The sequence below is a fragment of the Orycteropus afer genome, unplaced genomic scaffold (genome assembly GCF_000298275.1).
Source record: "Orycteropus afer afer isolate SDZICR_OR568_19922 unplaced genomic scaffold, OryAfe1.0 scaffold00518, whole genome shotgun sequence".
NCBI classification, from domain to species: Eukaryota; Metazoa; Chordata; class Mammalia; order Tubulidentata; family Orycteropodidae; genus Orycteropus; species Orycteropus afer.
The window spans coordinates 1,152,314-1,162,753 of record NW_006922105.1 but is presented as its reverse complement, the minus strand read 5'-3'; positions in this window follow the sequence as shown (position 1 = coordinate 1,162,753).

Genomic DNA, 10,440 nt, shown 5'->3' with positions numbered 1-10,440 from the left:
CTCTCAGTCTAATTTATGCCTCAGGGCCCCACGATGAATAAAGAGGATTTTCCTGAGCAGATTCTCCTCTCAGTCAGTTCCTTTACCATCCACCTCCAGCCCTAGTTCTGAAATCCATATACCTTCAGACATCTTGGAGTCTTTGAATGGTGCCGGTGGTTAAGCACTTGGCTGCTAACCGAAAGGTTGAAGATTCCAGTCCAACGGGAGGCACTTCAAACAAAAGGCCTGATGACCTACTTCTGAAAAATCAGCCACTGAAAACTCTATGAAGTACAGTCTACTCTGAAACACATGGGGCCGCCATGACTTCACTGGCTCCATGGGCCACTCAAGGATGCTCTCATGACATGTTAAGACATGTCAGGGCCCTCTCAACCCGAGCTTTAACAAGTAGATCAGACACATTTACTTTGGTGTAATTTGCATCATGACCAGCCCTGCAAAATACTATTTGCCTATTTCTGAAGTCTGCTGTCTCCATTTTATAAATGTTTATGTTCCATTACAAACATTAAAAGCATTTAACCAAACGTGGGAAGCAACTGAAAGTTATTCTAGAGTGAAGGCGTCAGTCTGTTCCATTTCTTAAAGGAACACTATTGCGTGACCTCACTAAAGAAGGGAAGAAATGGAAGCATATGTTTGTTTATAATATTTCTCTGCATAAGATATGCTGAGAAGTGGGTGAGCAGAATTGAGATGCGGCCAGCTCATCCAACTCTTGAATGTCGGAGGGAGACTAGGGGACAGATTAAGAGCTCAAAGATGTGCATTTGGATTGTGGAGACAGAGACTTTAAAGAGTGACCCATGTGGGGTTGCTTGCTTTAAAAATTAAGCATCTGATAAGAGAACTGTAAATCAATTTGGGGTTAATCCAGTACTTGCATGAGTGTGTTTATTTTCAAGATCTTGTTCATGAAATCACATTATGTGGGAGTCACACAGGTCCTGACTCTGCTCTTGGCTCACAAATTGATTTTGTTGCCCTTCCTGTTTAGAAAATACAGATGATACAAAAAGCAGAATCCTCAGGCAGCATAAAATGCTGGTGAAACTCCCTCCAGGACATCCATGAAAAGCATTTTAAGGGTGAATACTTTGGTTCTTCCTTTGTGTCCAGGAACTCAAGGAAACTTCTGCATGGAACAAAATTTACCCCAGGTTGTCAAGGCAAATTGAGGATGATGATGTCAGAGTTGCATCCTATGCAGTACTGATTATATTCTATCTTAATGGAAAACTCATATAGAAAGAGACACAGACTTAGACTTAGGGTTGTTGGATGGAAGAGTTAGCATCCCACCAGAGTGCACATCTGGAAAAACAGGAAGTATTCAGAGTTAAACTTTGGAAGTCCTTACCTCCTTTTCTGTCTTCCCTCCATCCTAAGGCCCTAAGAATTTACCATTCCCACCCCTCAGAATCTCTTATGCTACCAACTGCTCACAATCCTTCTAAATAAAGTACTGCCCATTCTGGGGTTATGTGTCTTTTAATAGGTAACCCAAGAAGACCTCATAACCATCAAAGGAACAAAATGATAATGCTGTGCCTGGACCAGAGGATTTCTCTTTCACACAGCTGGGTAGACCTCAGACTTTTTGAGTGAGAGGACAAGAAGACACATCTCCAGCAGATGTTTTCTTCATGGAAGAGTCACTCTGAAGCGGGATCAGAGGGCTATTTGCTGAGTAGAACAAATGAGTCTTTATTCTAACCTCTGCTTTGCAGGCTGATAGGAAGGAAAACAGCCTTACCCATTAGCCCTTTGAATACTGGAAAAGAATTAGAAAGGTTCACTCTTTCTTTCTAGGTCTTACTGTTTCTTCACCCATGCTTTGAAAGATATTAAAATCTTCTCTTGATAGAAAAATTCCCCAAAGCATGCACTTTCACCATTCAGACATATAATTTGACCCAACTCAAGTGTTCTTTAATATCAACCCATAATTACTGATTTGCTTATGCACATCTCTTTTCTCCTGCCCCATCTCTGAACGTATCTTGAACCATTTTTATAACTAAAAATGACATGAAAGTAACTCTAGTTAATTTGTTTATTCGGGAAATATTTTGTCTTAGGAAGACAAATCAACTCAGCGGTCACCTCAGATAGTTCACTGGAGTGGAAAATAGTTCATTGTCCCAGGACCAGCTTGAGCCTGCTCCCAGAGATGCACCAAGTTAGCTGTGGGTGGTGATGCCAAGCTAGCCCCATATCATTTTGCACCCTCTTTCCTTTATTGCCAAAGTGTGAGGTCAGACAAATGAAAGGTCAGGAAAACTGTGCTGACATTTTGAAGTATAAAGTAATAACAATTTACAATTATGGGTGTAACACAAATGTCAGTCAGCAAACATTTCCTTAGCATCAATTATGTCATACTGACCTAGGATATGGGGACACAGAAATAAGCAAGATAGACAGCAGACCTTCCCCAAGGCCCACTGGGGTTACCAGATTTATACCATAAAGCTTAATGGAAAGCCTCAGCTGCAAATCTGAGTGCTAGGACTCTGCTACTTTTCAGAGGCCCCTCTGAACTCAGTTCTAGGTTTTCACAGATGCTCAGGAAAAGTTCTCTCATCATCTCAGCTTCTACTTACTCCACCTTCCTTGCTTGACTTCATCCCTACGGCCTGGCTGAGGAAACAGTGACCAACACTGTTCTAAGCCCTTTGCATATATTAACTCAGGTAACAAAAGTTACTCAGGTAACAAAAGTCACAATCTTTTATAACCTAATCATGGAAGTAGTATCCCATCACTACCTTTGATGTATTCTATTGGTTAGAAGCAAGTCACAGCTCCTGCCCACACTCAAGGGGAAGGGATTTGAGCACTTTTCTGATTACCAGCATGACATTTAGTTGTAGGCATTGGTTTTATCCCATTGTAATTGAGCACAGAGTACATGAGGTCTGAGAATTGAATTGTTGGTGTTAGTTGATGTTCTGGTTACCTATTGTTGCTCTAACAGAAAATACCACAAATGGGATGGCTTTAACAAACAGTTTATTCTCTTACACTTTGGAGGCCTTAAGTCTGAGTTCAAAGAGCCAGGCTCTAGGGGCTGGGTGAAAGCCCCTCAGCCTTGGGTTCCAGCTCTGCCTCTAAAGAGCTCCACTGAAGCTGGAGGCCTTTCTTCACTCAGCTGCTGACTGCTGAGGCTGACAAGCCCAAGGTTGACAAGTAATAAGGCACAGTCCCGATATTACCAAACCACACAGCAGACCATTAATTCAAGTCCATTAAAAGTCCCAAGATCAGCAGAGCATGGCAGGCTGCTGAACGACACACTATATGCAGGGTCCAAGCGTGCCATAGGCTAGAGATCATTCTCAAAGCTTCTCCTTAATTACAGGAAGCAGACCATATCTCAAAGGCAGCTACTCAGCTGCTTGTGGTAGATCCCACCATGGAGTCGGTTGCCAGTCTCATCATGCGGAATAACTACCACCAGCTGCCCAGCCACTCCCCAGGCCCAGCCAAGTTGACACACAACCTTAACTACCACAGATGTCCTTAAGTTGGCCCTGACTCATAGCAATTTTATGTATAACAGAAATGAATGCTGCAACTAAATATTGCTTGGCCCTATGCGTTCCTCACAATCCTTGCTATGTTTGAGGCTCAAACATTGAGCCCATTGTTTCAACTGTGTCCATCCATCTCACTGAGGGTCTCCCTATATTTTGCTAACCCTCTACTTTATAAAGCAAGATGTCCTCTCCAGCAATGCATCCTGATAATCTGTCCAAAGTAAATGAGATGAAGTCTCATCATTCTTACTGCTAAGGAGCATTCTGGCTGTACTTCCTCCAAGACAGACTTGTTCATTCCCCTGGAAGTTCATGGTATGCTTAATATTCTTTGGCAACACCATAATTCAAATTCACCGATTCTTCTTTAGTCTTCCTTACTCATTGTTCAGCTTCCTGTGCATATGAGGTAATTGAAAATATCATGACTTGAATTAGGCACATCTTGGTCATCAAGGTGACATCTTTGCTTTTTATAATTTTAAAGAAGTCTTTTGCTGCAGTTATGCCCACTGTAATACGGCATATGATTTCTTGACTGCTACTTGGTAAGCCTATTTATGAAGTAAATAAAAGGTGTTTTCTCCCAGATATTTAATCTATAACAACTTCTTTGAAAAATGAGAAATTTCCATGTAGAAATCAGACATTATCTCAATAAGCATGCTCTTAGCTTAATAAAGTTACGTATATATCTCTAGACAATTTGTTAAGATGACGTCATTAGCTGCATCCGAGTGAAGTCTACCTGTTAATCGGCTTGTTCACAAACTAGTACCACCTAGTGGCAGCTACCTGAACTGCAAATGTGACACCGTGGAGGCATTCAACAGGCTTGGTGCTAATTGATTCATTTGTTTGTTTATTTATTTGTCCAATTAGCATATATTGACCCCTATTCTATAAACTAGGCCCTATATTAATAAATCTAATTGTATAAATCAAATTGTAAAATATTAAAACGCACACGATAATGTCAATAATGTTTAGGGTATGCAAGAATAAAACCCAAGTTTTCTTTTTTTCCAACATTCCAGGCTGCCTTGGTCCAAATCCCCATGATTATTCATATAAAACTGCAAGGTTGATTTGGGGTTATGAACATTACTCTTGGAAGGCTGTTTCACAATCACCATATAATTGTGTAGTAATTGTCCTATTTTTCATACTTCAAATGAACTTATATAGGAAATATAATTACAGTTATTAGATTCTAGACTCTGCCAATTAGGTGATTCAAACTGGCTCTTTCTCTCCTGTAATTCATTATGAGCATATCATAAGAAGGAACGGTATTTCCCATCACAGTCCCAGCTGGTAATTCCAATTGTCCCATGATCTCACAGCTGCAAATCAACCCTCACCCACTCACACTTGTCTGTGGCCAATGATGCTTTCCTTAATTAGCACATGACTTAAACTTTAGTCCTGACTTATCTGTTGCCTTGGCCCCTGGGCCACCTGAGTTTAGATTGGACTAATTGGGAAAGAACTTTACTTGAATATAGATGCTATTCACCTTGGCATTAAACAAGGGGAGAGTGAGTTGACTGGCTGCTGGATTTGCTTTCAGAGTGAGTTGACTGGCTGCTGGATTTGCTTTCTCTTTCAACTGAATCTGCTTTCTCTGAAAACTCTCACAATCTAGCCTAGCATCTAGGTTTCATACTTGTATTTATGGTGTTATCTCAGTCTCATGGTTCTTATACCTTCAACAACTTGAGAACGGCCTCTAGAAAAAGACATTAGGATTAAACCTGTCTGATAAACTGCAGGGAGTGCTTTAGGGAGTAGGAAAACCCGACTACCATTGAGTCGATTTCACTCACAGGAACCCTGTGGGACAAAGTAGAACTGCCCCATAGGGTTTCCAAGGCTGTACATCTTTAAAGAAGCAGACTGCCTCATGTTTCTCTGATGGAGCAGTGGGTAGATTCAAACTGCCAAGCTTTTGATTAGCAGTAGAATGCCTTAACCACTGCACCACCAGGCTCCTGAGGAGTAGGAAAGTCTCTCCTAATCCGGAAGGTGTATCTTTTTCTGCTATTGGTCAAAACAAGTACTGCCCTTCCCTTTTTTTTTTTTTTTTCTTTCAATTCTCTGGGTTTATGTCTCTCCTCTGCATAGTTAAACCACAATGATGACGACTCTGCTGTAGAAATCTGTGCCAAAAAACATGTATCTTAGAGAGGAGAATAGATTTGAGGAAACTAATAATTTCTGGCATCCTCTGTGTGGGTGAGGGCTGATTTGCATAGTGCCTAAGGCACTTGACTACTAACCAGAAGGCTGGTGGTTCAAACCCACCAGCCATTCCTCAGAAAGAAGATGGGGCAATCTACTTCCATAGTGATACTGCCTCGGAAACTCAAGGAGGGGTCGCTATGAGTCGGGTCTGACTCGGCGGCACGTAACAACAACAACAACACTGAAGATTTAGATTATTTCTGTATTTTTAATATATTATTGTGTTTTTGGGGAAAGTTTTAATTGCAAATTAGGTTCCCATTTGATAATTTCTACACAAATTGTTCAGTGTCATACATTTTTCACATTGTGTTAATGTGCTTTTTAATTCTGGTTGTCCCATTCCCATTACTCTAGTTTTCCCATCTCTTAATCTTCTCTTCTTTGCTTTAGAGTACTCATTGATCTTTCAGTCTCATATTGTTGTTGTTGTTGTTGTTATGTGCCGTCGAGTCGGCCCCGACTCATAGCGACCCCTCCTTGGGTTTCCGAGGCAGTATCACTACGGAAGTAGGATTGCCCAACCTTCCTTCTGAGCAGTCTCATATAGATGGTTTTTTAATGGAGCACCCTACTCAGGGATATCCTTTATGTCATGTGCCCATCTGTTCACTAAAAAGTGACCTCAGGGGACAGTTTCAGTTCAAGATTTAAAGAGTATCTCAGAGAGTCCTTGACTCTCAATCGGCCCAGTAGGGCTGAATTTTTTAAGAATTTGAATTCTGTTCTGCATTTGCCTCCCATTCTCTCAGGGTCTAACTAAGGTGGCCCTGATCTGAATCATTGATAGTGGTAGACAGGCACCAGCTAATTCTTCTCGCAGATTGCTTCTCTTGAAAGGCTCCAAGAGAAGGTTCTCTGTGGAGCTAGAACATAGGAGAGAAACTGAAATGGAGCTAGGAGGAGACAAGAGAAGTAAATATTTTTTCAAATGACAAATTCATTGAGCATCTACAGTGTGTATGGCGGTGCACTAGATACCAAGGAGGGAAAGCAATGCAAAACCTGCTTCTGTGGACTTGGGAGATAATCAGTGAGACAGATAACAATGCCATATCATGCACATTGAAGCACTGAAAATACATTGTGCTACGGAAACTCCTCACAGAGGATGTGGGATTAGAGCTACACAGATAAGAGGAAGGAACATCAGGTTCTATCATAATATCAGCACAGGCTTGGAGTTAGAGTCTAACTCCATAGTGTTTGCAAGTGTTTGGTGAAGAGAAGGAAAGCCATCAGGCTAAAATGATTTACTTTTGGTGACTGAACACAGGAGTTGAGATTTGACCCCATGGGCACTGGAGAGCCATTGTAGGCTTCTGAGCAGAGACATCCCAGGTGAAATGGGTGTTTTAGGAAGAACTGCATTGATGGTGGGTTGGGGTTGGGGAGCTTTGGGGGAAAGACTAACTAAGCAACAGCAGAAATCCAAATTTGCCTCGGTTGGTAAGTAGGGATGGACGTGAAAGACAGGAAGAAAATGGACTAGAAGTGTGATTCTTTTGATTGCCTGGTGTTCTGGTTACCTATTGCTGCTCTGACAAGAATATACCACAAATGAGATGGTTTAAACAAACAGGAGTTTATTCTCTTACAGTTCGGGAGGCCAGAAGTCCGAGTTCCAAGTGCCAGGCTGTGGGAGCTGGGCGAAAGCCCCTCGACCTTGGGCTTCAGCTCTGCCTCTTGCTCCTGGCCCACTGAAGCCAGAAGCAGCTCTTCACTCAGGCAGCTACTGGCTGCTGAGGCTAACAGGTCCAAGGTCAACAAATAAAATGGTACAGTCCCGATGTTACCAAAGCACACGGCAGGCCATTGATTCAAGTCCATTTTAAGCCCCAAGGTGGGCAGAGCATGGCAGGCTGCTGAACAACAACACGGCTACATGCAGGGTTCAAGTGTGCCGTAAGCTAGAGACCACGCCCAAAGCTGCTTCTTATATATGGGAAGCAAGCCACGGTCCTAAAGCAGCTCCTCAGCTCTTTGTGGTAGGGTCCCACCATGGAGCTGACTGCCAGTCTCATCATGGGGAATAACTTACCACCGCTGCTCAGCCACTCAGCCAGGCCCAGCCAAGTTGACACACAAACATAACCACCACATCTGGTCTATGAAATGAGTAAAATGGAGGCAGCAAAAGAGACCTTGAGGTTTCCAGCCTGTATGACTCAGCTTGAGGAGGGTGACCTATTGTTGGTTAGTTGACTCAATATAGGGGAGAGCCCCAGATTTCCATAAGTATAATCAGAGAATCACTAGGTTTTAACACTGGAAAGAGCTTTAGAGATCATCTATTCTATATGATAGACCCAATCCAGGACAGCGAGCATAGAGTAAGACTAAGACAAGAGTGTAAGTAGAACCCATGTCCTCACCCACCAGGTGATCCTGTTTCACAGGACTGTCTAGTGCTTTATTCTGTGACTATATCCTAGCTAATAATCGGTGGTAAAATCTCCTTTCATTTATGAAACAAGGCATTAATAAGAGCAGTACAATTTTTTAATGTCCTTCCTTGGAAAAATAAAAAAAACATTAGTAATCTAAGTACTTTCTTCAGTTTCCCTTCCTTCCTTTCTTCCTTCTTTTTTATTTGACTGGAGCTCTAGTGGCATAGTAGATAAGGCATTTGGCTGCTAACCAGAAGATCAGTGGTTCAAATCCACTAGCCACTCCATGAAATAAAGATTCACAGCCTCTAAAAACCAGTGGGGGTCACTATGAGTCAGAATTGATTGGATGATAGTGAGTTTGGCTTTCGTTTTTGGTCTTAAAGAGCCAAAAGTCTGGAAGTCATTTCTCTGTAGGATGGAAAATTATGTGTAACCTGTCTTTCCCCAGGTACACAGTTGGTGGTAAAATGTAACCACAGAAAGGATGACACAACAGTGTTTTCCTGCCCCTGCCCTCACCCACATTGCCAGGATTAAATCCAGGTTCCTTTTACTGGAGGTCTCTTACGTAGGACTGAGCTACGACTCCATGGAATGGGACTAAGGAGGCCACTAAGGGAGGCTGAGGGACTTCCACCACCCAGTACTCTGAATCACTGTCTCTTCTGTTCCTTGACTTTAAATCAAGGCTTGACCATCGTAGCACGGACACAACATTTCTCTGAAAGGAACAGGCGATATTTCTTCAATCCTTCTTTATACATTATCCTGCAAAAGCGGCTTAAAGCCCTCTTTCCAGTTAGATTACCGTCTCCTTTCCCACCTAAACAACCTCACACTGATGTTTGATTACCTTAAAATGAAAGCCTGTGTGTGAGAAACCTCATTTCTTCGCAGCAGAATTGATGGGCTGCCCTTCTGGGGTCCAGAAAGGCCCTGAGCCGGAATCCTAGCTGAGCTCAGTGTCAGGGGAGCTAGAAGCCTACATGGGATAGCGGATGCCCGCAGCGAGTCACAGGACCAAGGCATGGAGAGTTAGCCATTGAGAAATCCTTTGATGAGGATCACCAAAGATTTGGCGAGACTTGACGCATTTCCTCCTACACACGAACTAATGGGAAGAGCTGTGCACCGTGGGGAGAAGGATCTGGGCTGCTTCTGCACACAGCAAGGTGAACAAGTCACTCTACTGGGCCTGTTGCCCCAACTGCCAAATCAGGGGTCTAGGATTCCAAGGTCCCTTGCTGCCACAAAGGCTAAGGACTGGGTTGCTAATAAAAAGGACAGCAATTTGAACCCATGGTAAAGATTCCGAACCAAACTCGCTGCTACCGAGTCGATTCCGACCTATTGCGTCCCCATAGTGCCTAAAGCATTTGACCTCTAACCAGAAGGCTGGCGTTTCAAACCCACCTCCTCGGAAGGAAGGTTGGGCAATCTACTTCCGTAGAGATACCGCCTCAGAAACCCAAGGAGGGGTCGCTGAGTAGGAATCGACTCAACGGCACAGTGAGTTTGGTTTATAGGGCAGAGCAGACCGTCTTAAGTAGAACTGCTCCATAGGGTTTCAAGTCTTTTCCCAAGCAGACTGCCTCATTTTTCGCCCACTGCGCGGCTGATAGGTTCGAACTACAACTTCTGAGTCAGCAGCCGAATGCCTTAACCACGGCGCCACCAGAGCTCCTTGGAAACCCTCGGGGCAGTTCTACTTTATCCTATAGGGTCGCTATGAGTCCGAATCGACTCAAGGGTACCCAGCAACAGGGGATTCCTTCTAGGAACGCACCACTGAAAAATCGGACAGGATCAGAAGCACTGCTGGGGCGACTCTCAAGGTTCTAGCCGGAAGGCTCTAGCAACTACCAGCCACAGGAAAGACCCGGCTCAGCGCTGCTGTGAGCCTACCCCACTTGCGGCCGGCGAGAGGCTAGGGAGCGGCGTGCGCGTCCCCGCCGGGCTCTGCGTGCGCGTGTCCGCTGAGTCGCCGCCGTCGAGGCCGGGCTGGGTGGGCGGGGCAGCCGAGGAGGGCGGCCGCTTGGGGAGGAGGCTGAAAGGGAGGAGGAGAGACAAGGCGGCGGCTCCGCTGGAAGGGAGGCGAGGTGGAGACGGCGGCTGCACGGGGCTGTAGGACGCGGAGCGGCTCCGAAACAAAGCGGACGGAGCACCCCGTCACGGCGGCCACGGCAGCGAGTGCCTGGGTCGCGGTTCGGCCGCGCGGGCTGGTGAGTATCGGGAGGCCCGCAAGGAGGCGC